This window comes from Desmodus rotundus, chromosome 13 (assembly GCF_022682495.2).
Source record: "Desmodus rotundus isolate HL8 chromosome 13, HLdesRot8A.1, whole genome shotgun sequence".
In the NCBI taxonomy this organism is placed as follows: Eukaryota; Metazoa; Chordata; class Mammalia; order Chiroptera; family Phyllostomidae; genus Desmodus; species Desmodus rotundus.
Window position 1 is genome coordinate 72,570,414 of NC_071399.1, and position 18,278 is coordinate 72,588,691.

At 38.6% G+C, this 18,278-nt stretch overlaps 1 pseudogene; it reads left to right on the forward strand.

Moving 5' to 3' along the window:
• Positions 1-14,217: 14,217 nt before the first annotated feature.
• On the forward strand, positions 14,218-15,181 carry LOC112310845 (nucleophosmin pseudogene; annotated as a pseudogene).
• The last annotated feature ends 3,097 nt before the right edge of the window (positions 15,182-18,278 follow it).

Genomic DNA, 18,278 nt, shown 5'->3' on the forward strand with positions numbered 1-18,278 from the left:
GGCAGTGGGAGTGGTCCACCTGGGTGCAGGCTGTGTGGGTGCACGGTGACTGCAGAGAGCCTACAGACAACAGGGTAACTGATAACTGTTGATCTGCTTTTGGTAAAAATCAAATTTGTTGGGGTGACATTGGTTAATAAAATTATATAGGTCTCAAGTGTACGATTCTACCATATGTCATCTGTATATTACACTGTATGTTTAACACCCAAAGTCAAACTCCCATCTGTTGGACCCTCTTTACCCTCTTCTACCTCCCCCTGCCCTCCTTCTCCTCTGCTAACCACCATACAGTCATCTGCGTTTGTGAGTTTTTGTTTGGTTCATTGATTTGTTGCTTTCAGTTTTATATCTCACAAATGATGAAAATTACATACTTCTTGACTTTTTATGTCTGACTTAACTTGCTTTTTATTACCATGTGTACAAGCAAGTAAACAATGTTAATGATAAAATTTTCCTTTCTTAAAAAATCTTTTGCTGGTTTAAGTTCTAAACAATTTGGCATGCAGTGATTGAATTTTAATAACATGTACATGGCTTCAAATTAGTACATTTTAAAATTTCTTATTATTGAATAAACATTATATTCTCTATGGAAGGTAATTCAGAGAACTCCAAATTATACAGTTGGCTCCTAACACTTGGAGGTTAGCTACATGTGCTTGTTTAAAGAATAAATTCATAAAGGTTCACAGTCATTTGAGCTGGCTTAGGGAGCCGTTTCCAACTACCGAGGAAGTGAATATCCCTGCATTTAAATAGTAGATACAAAATGAACAAGAGAGCAGAGTGATTTTAAATTGGAAGGAACAGAACATGATGAAATTCCTGGTCAAGCTATTTCAGAGGAACGTTTCTGACTGCAGAGGGATTTGAGAGCTGCTAGAATCAATTCTGAAGAATCAAAGGCATGGGCAGTATTGCAAGTTCTGGAATTTACTGTAAAATGAGATTTTTATAAACACCTGTAAAACTTGTCCGTGTGTTTAAGATTGTCTTTATGTGTATATCTGTTGCTTCATTTGGAAAAGTATTTTAAACTTAAAGTTAATATAAATAGATTTGGTTAAGTATGACCAAGTATAGATTTACAAAGCTCTACCGCCCTGAGTGTGAATATGTGAAGGAAACAGTTGTGAAGATGGCATTTACCAATTTGTAGAAGTTAAGGTCTGTTACTGTTTCTGTTCATTACTGCGACAGAGCAATGTGTAGTCCATTACTGCTTATTTTCCCTTTTGGTATTATAACATTTATTTGGTTTTACTTAATTTGTTTATCTTTTATGGGGACAATAATATGACAATGTTATAAAAGGGAATTTTTAGTATCTGTGATTTTTTCCTGGCCATTACTGTAATATGCTTCATTTCATAATTATTATTGAAAATATTTTTTTATTAGAAAAGAGGGTGTTAAAAAGGTGCTCTGCTCCAAGTTTTAAATATACTCGGTGCAGCTGGCTCTAGGTAGCACCATTTTCTAGGGAAAAGCCCTTGCCATTGTCACTGTGTGTGGTCATCGTCTCAGAGCAGCCTTTCCTGTGTCTGTGCTGTTCATACCCGCCAAGTGCCTGCCCTCACCCCCTGGTTTGAAGGAAGTGGAGGTATTCTGAAGTGTCCCTTCTGCTAACTTTGCAGGCATGTTAGTTGGCCAATGGTGTGTGTCTCTTTCAAGGCAACCCAAACATATCAAAGGTTCTTGTATACAGGTGGCCTTCTTCCCAGTTTCCAGTTCTATTGTACATTTCTACCACCCTCCTCCCAGTTTTACCTTTTGAAGGTTGGTCCCATGGCATTACCTTTCCAATGTCTTACTGGCAAGAACAACAGGAAAGAGGGGATAGGGAGACAGCAAGAGACTATTTCCAATGGAAAATGTGACCAGATAACTCAGTGCACTTTTCTTGGGCAAAGACGGGTGGGCAAAAGGGGAGTGCCCTTCTGAGGGGCAAAAAGATGGTGGCTCATCCTCTGCAATGATGCTTATGCCTCCTGTGTTATATCTATCTTGGATAATAAGAATACTGGCTTTGAATTGACTGGTTGGAGTGTATTTTATTTGGTAAAATATACACAGAATTTTAGAGCTAGAACTTGCAGTCCAAACCCTTCATTTTAAAGATGAAAAAATTAAGTCCTAGAGGAGCCAAGTTACTTGAGTTAATTCCTCATTGTAGTTAGTAGTAGAATTGGAACCAGAACTCAGGCATACTTACTCCTAATTAAGCTCATTTTCTAGTACAGATATTGCTGCATCTGCCTTTCACATCACTCTTAACCTTCCTCCACAATTCCTGCCTCCTCATTGTTGTGAGAATTAAGTATGATAATATGTATTTAAAATGTGGTTGAATCTCTAAAGGCCCTAAAAAATTAAACAAAACAAAACAAAACAAAAAACCTGGCTTGATGGTTTCTAATAAATGCTCCAATAATAGGTTTTAAGAAGGTGAAAGGGTGTAAATTGTCTTTTTGTTCAGTTCTGTGTGGAATACAGCCTTTTCTCTTTCAGAGTGCTGCTGACATACTTATGCTCAGTGAACTCATGTTCCCATCTCAAATGACTTCTTTGGCAGAAACAAAAATTAACATGTTAATATAGGAAAAAAAAGGAGCAGCAAAGGCTCAGTATGGGGAATAGTAACATGTCTTAAGAATCACCAAGAATCAAATGCCAGGACCTCATTTTTTATTTTAGAAGAAAGCCTACGTATGATAACCTTAAGTATATAGACAGTTGTTCACAGTCATAATCGTAACCTCTCCTTTTCTTCCTTCCACTTGAATATTTCAGTAGTATTTTTTAAGTTAGTTTCTGCTTTATTCATTCATTTCTTGGTCCCACAAAGAAATATTTATTGAGACAGTATAATGTGCCTACTCCATGGTGACAACAATGATACAAGAACAGTCTAGAGAGAGAAACAGAGACAATTATAGTAAACTATAAAAAGAATTAGGTCAGCAGAACCAAGGTGTTAGAGAAGCAAGGAAAAAAATTAGTAGAACTTGCTACATGCAGATCTGCTGAAAAGTAGCAATTCTGTTACAAGTATTTATTTGGGAATACAAGTGAACCCAAAAGTTTAAAAATCATTTTTGAAGTTTAGCAACTTAAAGGTTTTTTTTTTAATTTTATTTATTTACTTCTAGGGAAAGGGTGGGGGGCAAGGTAGGGAGAGAAACATCAAATGTGTGGTTGCCTCTCGCACGCCCCCAACTGGGGACCTGGCCGTCAATCAGGGCATGTGCCCTGACTGGGAATCCTTAAAAGTTTTTAGTTTACCCTGACTGAGGATAATTGGGAAATTTGTGAATGTAATTCTGGTCTCTTATTTGAGATATAACGAATAAGGAGGTGGATTCTAAATGTTTTAGGTTTTGAGGACTCATAAAACATTTTCCATTACTAAAATATGATCTATTGAAACTGAGATTCTGGGGCTGTAATCTTCGGATAAATCAGCAGCATGATCAATGGTACATTGACATCACGAAGCAAAGACTTGCGATAGGTAGGGATTTTGAAATAAGGACATTATGAAGATACTGCTGATAGGCAGGTAACAGTGATAGAAAGCACTTATATAAGGAGTCATTTTATTAAACGTGATTTTAACCAATATACTAAACTGATGCACTGTTCCTTGAGACAGTATGTAAACATATTTCCAGCTGGTTAAGAAATAAGAAAAAGTAAGTAATCAGTGTTATTATCTTCAATTGCAAGAATGAGAACCAAAGAGAAATTGTTGTGTAATTCTCAATTATGAAATAATAAAAAGAATAATTTTGTGGTAAACAGACAGTTCTTTTCTGTGGGTGAACCCCAGCAATAAATTCTGAGGACATACAACCTTAATGTAGATGACTAAAAAATACAAAAAAAGTAATCAAAATAAAAATGAAGAGAGAAGAATTAGAAATGCAACATTATGAAGGCAGGTAAGGGAGGGATGAGTGAAGCTAAGGAAAGATGAATAAAAGCAGCCAAGAGCTATCATATATTCCCATCATGTACCGTATATATTTATAAAGCTGGCAATGAAGGCGATATGAACACTGAGAGATACTGGAGAATGTTTTATTTCCTGTGGACAGTTATTCAAAATACAATGAATACATTATGCCTTTGTTAAAGATTCAAGTGATGTAATGACAAACTCAGTGGAAATAATAATACTTTCCATAAATGAAAATAAAAATTTTGAGGTAAAATGAATAATACTAATATATATTCAAGGATTTAGGCTACAGATTTAATTATTGAGTCCATCATAAACCAAAGCAATATAGTAGAAGGTAAATAAGATTGAATTTACCGTAAAACCTCAAATACTATTATTTTGATGTATATACGCAGACATAGAAAATGAAATTTATTTGCCTGTTAAGGAGGCCTACTTCTTACGTACTTGAGCAACTCTGTTTATCATTTACTTTGTGGTATCCTTGGTGATGGATGGGAAGATATTCAGAGAAAAAGTGGGAAGAGTGTTTTCCATGCTCTTGACAGTCTGATTATCTCTGATTTTCATCCTCCCACTCCCAACACACATAAACACACACACTGGTCCATGTTATTTATTTTTCTCCTTCTGTAAAGTTACAAAACCCTATCACTTTGTTAGATATAAAAGCAAGATTATCAATGTAGCCCTGACTGGCGTGGCTCAGGTGGTTGAGCGGTGGTCCCACAAAGCAAAAGGTCACTGGTTCGATTCTTGATCAGGGCATATGCCTGGGTTGCAGCCGGACCCCCAGTTAGGGCATGTTTGAGAGGCAGCCAATTGATGTTTCTCTCACACATCGGTGTTTCTCTTCCTCTCTTTCTCCCTTCCTTATCCTCTCTCTAAAAAACATAAAATCTTCAAAAAAAAAAGGTTATCAACGTAACAGATTTTGCAGAAATGGTTGAAAGTATAGAGGACACATAAAAATAATAATTATAGGTGACAATTCATTCCAGTCACTATCTGTTGCTATGTATCTATATGAAATCATGTAATCTTCACAACAATCTGTGAAAAAGGGGCTATTTTCAGATGAAGAAAGGGGAACATAAAGAGAGTGAGGATCTTGTTCAATATTACAGAGCTGGCCCGATGCAGGACCGAATACCAACCAAAGCCACTTGATTTCAAGTCATGTCACCATAACGCCTCTCTTATATGGGTAAAAACTGAATGAAATACCTTGCCTAGTTTTTATTGAGATATAATGGACATTTAACATTGCATTAGTCTCAGACATACAACATGATTTAATACATATGTATATTATGAAATGACTACCACCAGTTTGGCTAATATCCATCACCTAATAAGTTGTGATTTTTTCTTGTGATGAGAATTTTTAATATCTACTCTCTTAGCAATTTTCAAATATACAAAACAGTGTTAACTATAGTCACCATGATGTACGTTATATTCCCAGATTTATTTATCTTATAACTGGAAGTTTATAACTTTTTAACCACTTTCACCCATTTTTCCCATGCTCTAACCCCTGCCTCTGGCCACCACCTATTTGTTTTCTATATCTACGATTTAAGGGTTTGGTTTTTTTTTAAGATTTACATATAAGTGAAATCACACACTACTGGTCTTTCTCTCTCTGACTTATTTCACTTCGCGTAATGCCCTCAACTTCCATCCGTGTTGATGCAAATGTCAGGATTTCTTTCTTTGATATGACTGAATTATAATAAAATGGAGAAAATCTTTTTACCTAAATTTATCTATTAGTTTAAAATACGTAACAATATAGAACCCATTTTAATTTTCTTATTTGAGAACAACTTAATCCTCTTTGCTAATTCAGTGCCTAAATTTTTTCTTCTTTTACACCATTTCTTTATCTCTTTTGAAACCTGAATATTTCTAATCTGTTTTAGAAATGCACCAGGGAGTTTGTAAAAAAATGTCTAATCTGAGAGCATCTGATCTGTACCAACTAGAATCAGGTTGCTTCATTAGAATTATTGAAGTAGCTTTTCACACTGGGTTTATTTTTTCATGTGAAAAACTACAAAGTTCAGAGGAGATAGCTTAGAGAAAGCACAAAATCATTAGAAATGCAGGATCCTACTATTTTTCTGGTCTCCTGGACTTCCATCTGCAAGATAATTGCACTATGGAAGATCACTGGAGGAATTCCATCTGCAATCTGCACCTCTCAGGTAGAAGAAAGAGAGAGAGAAAGAGAAAGAGAGACAGAGAGAGAGGGCAGGAGGGAGGGAGGGAGGAAGAGGGAGGGAGGAGGGGGAAGGGAGAGGGAGGAGGATGATTATTTTTCATTTAAAGGAACTTTCTAGAAAAGGCACCAGGCACTTCCACTTTCCACTGATCAGAAATTAGTCACATGGCCTCATCCTGGGAAATACTATCTTTTACCTGGACACATCACTACCCTGAATAAAACTGTAGCTCTGTCACTGAGGTGGACAATGAGACTGAATTGTTGGTAATAGGAACAAGTAGCTTCTGCCATTGTGTCATGAAGACACTTATCGAAGCCCAGTTTGGAAATGCACTCTAAACCTAAAAATGTAAATGGGAGCCAGCTGCGTACTAGGGAACTGGATTGGGTTTATTTGTACTCCCTTGTAATTGATTAACTTTTTAAATTATTGGGAGTCAACTTCTACTTAAAGCGGTTTCTCATAGGTTGAATTTTACACAGACAGTAGTTACTTTAAAATTATTTTGGTAATAAAAAAAACCCCAACAACTTAATTATTCTAAGTCTGCATTTCCTGAAACTAATGAGATATGGACTCCGCTTTCTCCTTTTTATGCCTCAGAATGTAACAAACTGAGTTAGAGGCAAGAGAAGAACCTCCCTTCCTTTCCTTCATGTCCTTTGTCTTCACCACCATCTCTGGGTTCCACCGTACAGCACAGACACACGCCAAAGAAATCTTTAGATCAGTGATTTTCAGCCAGTATGCTGAGGCCCACCGGTGTGCCGCAAGACTTTTTAAAAGATGCTGTACCTGTCTATTTAGTCAGGGGCACAGACTTCCTTTCCCTTAGTTTGTCAAATTAAAAAAAGACAACAGCCAACACAACAATAGCAGTCCAGTGTGAATGAATCAAAATTGCACCTATTTTTTTGTCAGATTGGAAAAAAAATGTATTTTTTGGTGTGCCACAGAATTTTAGTAATCAGTTATATGTGCCATGATTTGAAAAAGGTTGAAAATCACTGCTTGAGATAATTACATTCCATTCTTTTCATATCACTTCAAATTATAGAAATGAAACTGCCATCAGATAAGGGCATTTTCATAAACACTTTAACTCTGTGTTCCAGTGGATGTTGATGAGAGAACATATGTACGCACAGCCATATTCACAAACATTTATAACCTCCAGCAACCATAAAGTCTCATCTGTTCTATAAAGAAAGGCTCTGTTCCCAGTGCCATTTGCCAGGGAACGCTGATCACTTGACAGCTACACTTAAAGGCAGCAGGCTCTTGACTCTGAATCCTGTGCACTAACACCTGTTCCCTGTCAGACACTGCAGCTGACATTTTTCCAGGAGACCTAGTTACTTTGTTGGGACAGGTCCTTGCCCCTGTGAACCATGTAAAAATAGTGGATTGCCTTAGATTTTAACAGGCTGTAAGCTGACAGCAGAGCCCTGCAAGACTCGTGGCGTATGAAAAGAGTCACAGGAAAGTCCAGGTTTACCAACAGATGACGTATCTCAACTGTCTCACCCTCAGACCTTCTGCCACGGCAGACCAGCGTTCTCTGATACTACTGTTGCCATATTAGTGTGGCATTTTATCTGGCTTTCAGGTTATTTTAAATAGCAACATTAACACATGGTTATAAAATTTTACATATGTATTGTAATAAGGTAGAAATGTATTTTAAAATTACAAATATATATACAAAAATATACATTATCAAGAACTACAAGATGTAAAGTTAGCCTGCCACAGATTTACAATGGTGGTGGAAGACATGAGACTCCTAGATCAGAGGTGAAGGACAGTTTATTCCATCAGTAGAGGATCAGAAAGTTTGGAACAGGTTCCTGAGCACTAATTCCTACAGAGTAACACGAAGAGGGCCCGACAGCCCCTGTGTGCGTGGTGGTTATATTACAGCAGAGGAATGCTGAGCTTAGGAACCCCAAGTCCTTTCTTACGGACAGGAGCCTGACTTTGCCTCAGAGACAGACATTATCTTTATTAACCTGAACAGTGTACTTTTTGTTCCAAAGGGAGACCCTCAATCTATCTTCCAAGATGGTCCACAAAGCAATCTCAGGAAAACAGTCTGGAGAAGGAGCTGGCAGTGTGGCTCCTTGCAAAATAAGCAGACATGTGAGAGACCACGGAAAGTTCTCTCCCGACATGCATAAACCAGCTCCACCGAGGGCACCATTGGCATCTTGGGGGTATATGTATATACATATACACATATATATGCAGAAAAACATATTTTTAAAAAGGTAAATATGTCAGTAATTCTGTGTTTCAACCTTTACTTAAGAACATACTGTGCTTTTTGCTCTATAATTGTATAGGTATAGCATTCCAAAATATAGATTTACTATTAAAATAAATAAAACTATTGCTGAGCTTTTTTAAAGGTTCTAAAATTTTATTATTATAAGTAATAACTGAATGTTTGTACAACTTTTTTGGCACTATAAGCAGAATGTATTACCCAAAGCAGTTTCAGCGATTCCAGGCACTGGTCACAGCTTCCCCCAGTCACAAGAAAGCCAGAACCTCCTCAAAGACACCCTCCACCCCATGATAAAGTGAGGGAATTGAAGGCCGCAGCCCGAGCTATGTCACAGTTACGACGTCCTCATCTTGACTGGTAATCTTAAAGTCACAGATGAACATAATGTGACTGCACCCGACTCTGATGCAGCAAAATTAAAATAAGCATCACAATTTTAGAGATATCATTCAGACAGAAAGATACCAAGAGCCTTAAATGGCTATACGTAATTTTTTGTGCACTGACATGATGGCTTCCTTAAAATTAATTCTAAACATGGTGTTCTAGGTAGAAGTTAATGATTATTTTTGAAGTTTTAATAAATCTTGCTAAATTATTTCAGATTTTATATCAATTTACAACAATCCTACTAATGATGGATAAAGAAATTTCCATTTTTAAAAGAAGACGTTTTAATTTGAAAAATAAAACAAATATTAAATATTAAGTATTATTTGCAGTTTCATTCATGAAATAAATGATTTAAGTTCATAAACATATGCAGTTGAGCACTGGTTTATTTCCTTTTCTAAGTGGCCTGTAAAGATTCTCTTTGAATCAACATTTAGAGTTCAGAATAATCAACATTCTGCATCCAGCAAGCACTCAATTAGGAGAGGATTAGGAATATTTCTCTAAATCATCATCATGTGTATATGTAGCAAATAAAAGTAAATGCTAAGGTAGATCTTAAGCACAAGAAAGCAAAGGAATAGGCTACCTACTCTGTAGGAGTTTGCAATCTAGGGTTTATTGTGCACGAAAGAAACTCCAAATAAACCTTGGTGTTCTAGTCTACACTGTAACCTGAAAATGTACCTGGAGTATGGAATTTACTCAGGAAATATATTTACACACAGACACAAAATACAAAACATGCACACAAACTTTCACAGGAAACACTTCAGTAAATGTTAGTTTGCTTCATTTAAATGAATATATAAAATTGTTCTGTTAACAAATAATAAGAGCGATTCATTTATGCGTCCATCAGTTTATTCACCCATTCAAGAAATATTTTCCTTCCTCCCTCTCTCCATTGCTTCCTTCCTTCCCTCCTTCCTTCCTTCCTTCCTCAATTCTAGTTGTTCCCATCATGCCTTTGCTCATCTAATTGAAATTTTGCAGGGAGCTTAATATATAATAATTCTTTCCTACCCCCTCCAAAGTTTAGAGCCAATGGAGAGTTAAGCATAAGAATTAGGCAAATGAGCATCAAGTTACCCACTTCATTACTTAGAAAGATCTATGGAGAAGGTGGCTTGAGGTACGCTGACTCTTTACCTCAGAATAACTTAGTCCCGCAGCCATAGACTGAGCTAGAAAACCATGGGTTTTGCCAGCAGAGGTTTGCTCTAGAAAACTTAAGGCGTAGGGGAATGGAAGACATATGTTTTCTGGGGTCAAGCTAATGCTTAAATAGGAAGGGGCTTCTAAGTTTGTTCATCAGAAGAAATGGTAGGGTGAGGCCTGGAGTGATCCTTTGGGAAGTTCTTCCACATGGATATGTAGGAGGAGGGAGTTGAGTGTTCTCTCCTGAAGCCCATGAGATAAGAAAGCTGGGAGGGATTATAGAGATCTCTCGAACCAATCTTCTCAATGCAACCAAAAAAGAGGGAGAATATATTGCCCAAGAACTCACAAGGAGTAAAAGGTAGAACCGGATTAGGTGCCAATTTTCATGGATTTCAAATACAATGATATTCTATAAAGTGTTTGGCAATGTAGTGGAAATGAATCTGCATTTTAAAAAAATAGTCAAGGTTTCTGCTTAGCAATTTTTTTGTTCTTTTTATTTTATACCATGCAGGTGAGTGTTTATTGTTAATAATTAGCATTTTTTATTCCCATGATTTGCGTTTCAAGCATCAATAATAGTTTTTATCCTTACCCAGTTTTTCAGAGAAGGAAAAATTAATTTTATAAGGAATTTGCATTTGTATTATTTCAAAATACCATGCTGTAGAATTAATATAGATGGAACTTGGCCTGAGACTGGAGGATGGAGGCTGAATTTCAAGGGCTGAGTTCCATAGCTATGGCCGTTGTGGGGAGCGGACTCACTGCTGTTTGCAGTCTGGTGGAGGAAACTCAGAATAGGGAGAGGTGTGCGGGCAGCATTCTAGGAGAACAGCTTCGCAGGTTTCACAGTGTGGTTGAGAAATTGGCCAAACCGCCCTATAATTTTTATTTATTGATTTCACTCTGCCCTGCCAGGAGAAAGGCAGTTTCTCAAAGTTCTTTGTTAGGAGAGGAGGAGGGTATGGTGCAGGGGAAAAAAAGAGAGAGAGAGAGAGAGCGAATGCTTGTTGTTTATGGTTGCTTGTTATTTCATAGGTTTCCTACGTACACTCACATACACACGAGTGTGCGAAAAATGGCAACAGAAAGGGAAGAACCAGCGATCACCTTGGGATTATCCTATAAAACAGCAACTGGATAAGAAAATGACTGGCAGTCAAACTCCTGAGCAGCTCTCCATTGCCTTTAATGCTCCTCTAATCAAAGGGCAGCACGTGGTTGTGAGATGTGGCAGGAGCGGGGAGATTATGCAGAGTGACTTCATTCAGAGAAACGCTGGCAGGATTCCTAACCTCATAGCCCGAGGGAGCGTTTCTAAATTTTATTTGTGTTCTTCACCTGAGAGAATTGATACCTTCCAGAGAGGACAAGACAGAAGCTAAACAGACATGCAATAAAATTATCCTCCTTGGACGGGTGAGGAGCTGCCTGATAACTTAGTCTACGCCCACATCAATCCAAGAGCAGCAAATGAGCGTCAGCAGTCAAGGAGAGCTGAAGGTGGCAGTGCTCACAGAGGTAGAGCTCCGTGAGTCCATTTGCAGGAGGCAGACCCTCGAAAGGGAAGGCAGATGTGGAACCATTAATAATGACCTCTGCTTGTCATTCTGTACTGTTTGCAACTTCCACAACAAGCATGTGTTGTTTTCTTAAGTAAAAGCAAATAATAAGCTAATAAAGATACGGGATCAATTTTCACTGACTACCCTTAGAGGAAGCCATGTTTTGCCTGCACTTTTGTAAAGATCACAGTTGCTTTTTTCTTTCTTCTTTTTTTTTAAAGAGTACATTCAGGATGATCAGTGAGTCCATGCATCTGGGTGAACGGGTAAGCAAATGTTAAATTTGGTGTCACCGTTTTCATTATTGCTCATCTTAGAAATTCGAGTTTATTAAATGTATTCTAGCAGAGTTTTAAGAAAATCAGGTTATCTTGTGGTCATCAGAATTTATGGAACTCTGTCCAATACCTTCTACTGGATTAGATTTTAGCTCGGCAAACAGTCTTATCTCTTAAGAGCTAGGACCTGAAATTAAATTATAAATTGATACTATCAATAGCAGAAATGTTATCTTGAGCCTGGAAGGCCAGAAAGCTGATTGGACCTCATTCATCACAGATGCACTTTGCTAGTGATGTCTGTGTTTGGGTGTGAGGGTGTGTTTATGTGTTATAGCTGGAGTGCTGGTTAGCTGAGCTGGTTAACACAGTGCTAACGGAAGCAGCAGGAAAAGCTCTATAGCTCTGTAAGCCAGTTACCTCTGCTTTGTTTAGTGACAATTGATGGTGATTCAGACCCTATGTGTCAGTTTCATATCCCGCTGATGATTCCAAATAATTGAACAAACTTTATGCATGAAAACTTAGAGCTGTTTTTCTTTTCTTAGTTTCAAAGAGATGCAAAAAGTCAAGTGGATAAGACACACAATGTGCTTATAGCCCTTTTTTGAGAATGCACAGAGAATTTGCCATGGCCACTGTTTCCATGCAGAGGATGTTTAGACACTATGCCTTGTTCCATTGACGTGGAAATGCTGACATTCTTGAGCTAGACATAAAAGGAATGTCACTTAAAACCCAACCATTTATAGATTAATCGGTGGCCTTCATTAGAGGGCCTGTTATGAGAGCTGGACCTAGAAATTAAAGTATCAAATATGGTAAGCTCCTCTCTTTTAGAAGGTTTTAAATATAAAACAGAGAGACACACACAAACACATGAACGATAAAGAAATGAAGCTTGATACAGAAAAAAGTTAGCAAGAAGAAGTGATAATCCAGAAGAAATTATGAGGTAGCAGATGCTGTGAATAAGCAAAAATTGTGTGGCAGATTGCAGAGCAGAGAATATTTCAACGGCAGCAGCCAGAGCACAGGCAGGAGTCACAGAGAGGAGCTGAAGAAGCGTGCTGAGCAGGCCATAAAGGGAGGCTTTCTGCTGCTGGAGGCAGAAGATGATAGCGAGGTCTTTACAGCCATGCTGTACACCGAATGGCATTACTTTTCTTCACAAGGCCCAACTTTGTTATGGAGGGAGCATTCTGAAAGTTATTCTAGGCTTTTGGAAGCCTGGCTCTGCAGCTGTTACCAATCCTTCTTGCGTGTATCTTTCACAATAAAACTCTATCACCTGAGGTAACTGAGGATGGCTTTGCACTTGCTACCTGAAAGTCCTAACAGGCACATTGGATCTGCATTAAGATGATGTTTCATTGCTTTGGGCATTATTTTAAATTTATGATTTTCATCGAATTTCTACCAGTCCACATGTGTCACTAGCTTTTACCACCATTTCGGGTGCTACTCAACAGTCTTATATTCAATCCCTGAGAAACAACAAACTCATCAAACAAAGTCCTTAAATAAATTCAAAATGTTATTGAAAAAAAATTCCACTCAAATTTGTCATACATATTAAGTGAAAGCCTTTCATTTTCGGGCATTAAAATAAAAACATCCCTCTGGGATTCAAAAGCTAATATAACTGGTAGCATTGACAGTGGCTCTGAAGTTGGCATTTGGGAAAATGTCATAAATAAGTACGGTGCACATTCAGGTCTCCTTGGGACAACCCGTGTGTGGAAGGGCTGGACACATAGATTTTACTACCTAGTTTATAGACGACGATGATGTGTTTCCCACTGGAATGGTACTGGAAATCAAGCGAGACATTGTGCCAGTCCACGGCCATGAGCTTGGTCAAAACTTTCTCCAACTGTGCATATCATTTGAAGGCTAATTTTATTCCATAGGAACTTGTGTACATTGTGTATAACGGAAATCAATAAAAACAAGCTTGGTTTCGTGTGCAGAAACTATGTATTTATTATGTACTTTGATCTACATATGTAAAAAGATTAGAATTGGTCCCTGGCGCGATTCCGTCCTGAGTGTCTGTTCTGCGGAACAGAAGTCGCCTATCTCCGTCCGCCTTCTCTCCCACCTAAGTGCGTGCTGCCACCCCGTGGAAGGTTCGATGGACATGGACATGAGCCCTCTGAGGCCCGGGAACTATCTTTTCGGTTGTGAACTCAAAGCCGACAAAGATTATCACTTTATGGTGGATAATGATGAAAATGAGCACCAATTATCTTTATGACTGGTCAGTTTAGGGGCTGATGTGAAGGATGAGCTGCGCATTGTTGAAGCAGAGGCAATGAATTACGAAGGCAGTCCGATTAAAGTAACACTGGCAACCTTGAAAATGTCCGTACAGCCAACGGTTTCCCTTGGCGGCTTTGAAGCAACACCACCTGTGGTCTCTCAGTTGAAGTGGGGTTCAGGGCCCGTGCATATTAGCAGACAGCACTTCGTAACTCTGGAGGAAGATGCGGAGTCAGAAGACGAAGACAAGGAGGACGCGAAACTCCTAAGTGTGTCTGGGAAGCGTTCCGCCCCTGGAAGAGGCGGCAAGGTTCCACAGAAAAAAATAAAACTTGCTGCTGATGAAGATGATGAAGATGACGATGAGGACAATGAAGATGATGATGATGATGATGATTTTGAGGATGCAGAAGCTGAAGAAAGAGCTCCAGTAAAGAAATCTATACGAGACTCCAGCCAAAAATGCACAGAAATCAAACCAGAATGGGAAAGACTCAAAACCATCAACACCAAGATCAAAAGGTCAAGAATCCTTCAAAAAACAGGAAAAAACTCCAAAAATACCTAAAGGACCTAGTTCTGTAGAAGACATTAAAGCGAACATGCAAGCAATTATAGAAAAAGGTGGTTCACTTCCCAAAGTGGAGGTCAAGTTCATCAGTTATGTGAAGAATTGCTTCTGGCTGACTGACCAGGAGGCCATTGAAGATCTCTGGCAGTGGAGGAAGTCTCTCTAAGAAAATAGTTTAAACAGTTTGTTAAAATTTTCCGTCTTATTTCATTTCTGTAACAGTTGATATCTGGCTGTCCTTTTGTAATGGAGAGTGAGACTTTCCCTACCGTGTCTAATAAATGTTGTCCAGGTTCCATTGCCAAGAATGTGTTGTCCAAAATGCCTACTTTAGTTTTTGTTTAGCTTTTAAAGATGGAACTCCACCCTTTGCTTGGTTTGAAGTATGTATGGAATGTTATGATAGGACATAGTAGTAGTGGTGGTCAGACAGATGGAAACGGTGGGGGGACAGAAATATACATGTGAAGTAAACTCAGTATTTTAATAAAGTAAAAAAATAGGTTAGAATTGGTCATTGAGGAAATAAGAATTGGGACACAGAATAATGTGATGAAAATGATTTATCACTCCTAGTCATAAAATGAAGATAAAATAAAAAATAACTTTCACTTAAAAATTAAATGAATTTCTTTTCATAGGATAAATTAAAAATTAACAAATTTTTGTGTTTTAATTTCAAAATAATATTTATTTGGTTAATTGCTCTTTCTATTAAAAACTGAGACATAGAATAAATGGTCATTCGCCTTAGCAGGTGGATTCATCCCTTTGGGCTGCTATAACAAAACTAGCATAGCCTGGGTGGCTTAACATTTATCTCTCGGAGTTCTCATAATTCCCAATGCATCATACCAGAAGATACATGATTTTGATGTGCTGTTACTGGTTATGTTAACTTCAGTCACTTGTTTAAGGTGGCACCTGCCAGGGTGCTCCACTGTAAATTTACAATGTTCCCCTTGTAATTAATAAGCCCATTGCGGGAAGATAATTTGAGACTCCACAAATATCCTGTTCAGAATCACACTTTTGCCATCTAATTTTAGCATTCAAAACTGATTCTTACCTGCAACGGTGATTTTCAAAGTGGTTTGACAAATGGTGGATTTTCTATTTTCATAATCTATTTTTATTAATTGGAATACTATAGGAAAAAAAGTTATTCTTTCTTCCCATTTATTTCCATAAATTTGCTTTAACTTCAAACTCAGACTCTTCCCCTGCCCCAGTTATCACCTTTCTTAGGCAATGTCACCTTTTCTTCCCTGGGGGCCCAAGAGTGGGTCATGAATGTGGAAGTGCACTGGGCTTCTGTCTTCGACACATTACTCCATTCTTCTACCTTATTCTGTCTCAGGCTGTGTCTTCACTGCTTGGCCGGATGCATTGCTTTGGGTTTCCAAGTCAATTCACTTAACATGACATTTTTTAAAATCTTCACTGAGAATATATTTATTGATGAGAGGGAGATGGAGAAAGAGAGAGGTGAGATATGAGAGAGAAACATTGATCGGTTGCTTCTCTCCCATTTGTGCCCCAATCAGGGATCAAACCAGCAACCTAGGTATGTGCCCTGACTGGGAATCAAACCTGCAACCTTTTGGTGTACAGGAAGATGCTCCAGTCAACTGAGCCACCCAGCTAGGGCTAACGTGACATTTAATTCTTGTCGTTCTGTTGGCTTTGGTTTTCAGTTCTACATCCTTGACTGTGTAGTGCCCCCCTTTTTAAGCCTGACTTTTACCAGAAAATTCCTCCTACTGTTAGAAAAGTAATTTTATTTCATTCAACAAACTGGAGAGCATGTTGCTATTACTTTTGATGGTGGGTGTTTTGCCTGTCAGCTTCTCTTCTTTCTTATTTTGTAATGAATTCCATTAGGAGGTGACCTCGTGCCTCTGTGTGGGATTATCTGAAAAGTCACCTGCATTCCTTAGACAAGGATGGACATCACTATTCAACTGGGGCTGCCCACTCTGTCCGGCAGGACTCCAGTTCTGAGTAGCGTGAGGCCAAAGCAAAGAAACGAAACCGAACAGAAGCAGTTAGCGCACCTTCATGGTCATGGCGGCGCCCTGCAGACACTGTCCTTCATTTCATGCGAACAAGACATCTGAAGCTCTCCTGATTTCTGGTGATTGTAGAGCCTAGTGCTCCAGCCTCCCTTGAAATCTGTGAGTTCTCTATAATTCTCCCAATAAATACATTGTGTGTACCTTAGCAGAGTCATTGTCTGTAGCCTGTGGGAAAAGAACCCCCCACTACTCTACTCTCATAAGTGAAGTACAGGGGAGATTACTGTTTCTCTTCTGAAGCTAAAGACTAGATAAAGGAAATACTAGATTCTCTGTGGATGGGTACTGGGTAAATACCGGTGTAAAGAGGCTGAGCTTTTCTCATAGCGTGCTGATTGCCCCAGGCCTTGGAACATCGAGCCATTCTACGTGGCAGACCTGGAAAAATAACCAGTCAGACCCAAATGCCTCAGCCCTCCAAAGATCTGCACGTCTCTCTCCTGGGTCTGCTTTTCTGGTCTCCCTCATTCTGCTCTCTAGTCGCTTTGTGCTCCTGCTGAACTTACACCACGTTGTTTGTGATTACAGAGCTTTACACGCTTTATCTCATATGATTCTCCCAGAAACTCTAGGGGTACACCAGACAGGAATTATTTATTAATATACTTACTTTATAGATGCAGAAACTGACCTAAGTTGACTGGCCCCATAGATCATCAGAACTAGATAATTCGTTTCTTTGAACTAAAGAAACGTGAATGCGGGTACAAATTACCTGTTTTGTTTTTATTTGGTAGAAGTTTTTACACTGAGCTTGAAACCCTCTTGTCACGCTTAGGGGTATGACATTTCAGTTTGCCATTTGTCCTGTTAGTCATTTATACTCTTGAATCCCCAATCTTTCTTTTCTTCTTCTTCTTCCCTCAGTGAAAGAAAATAAAGTAAAATGGGTCTGTATACTTCTCAGCCTCAGGAATCACTGGCTTCCAGGTATCTCTAAGCACAAAACCTTAGTAAATAAGCATCATTTAACTGCTCTGTGCTTCAGCCTCCTCATCTGTAAAATGGGAGCAACAATAGCACCCACCTCCTCCCCGTTCATGAGCGCTCAGTGAATTAATACAAAGCATCTGTCTACAGGAGTGCTTAGAACTCTTCACCGCATCTGCCTTCAGGAACTCATCCAGGCCACCCTCCATTTCCTAGTTACTCCCTTGTTGCCCCTTCTCTATGTCAGGGAAAAGTATGCATTGCCCAGGGCTTGAGGTGAAGAATAAAAGAAGGAAGCAGTTAAATAGAAACAAGGAGTAGAAAAATGAGGCTGACAAACAGTGGTGGGAAAAAAGAAAGTTTAGAGGAGGCCTTTGAGGGATTACAGGGAAGATTTAGGAAGAAACCAGGTAGGGTCACTCTTGGATGATTTAAATTTAAAACACATTTTTCATTAACATTTTAATGGGCAATATGTGGACTTTGGGTAACACTTCTCATTTTTGCTACAGAATTATGAGTGTGCATATGTGT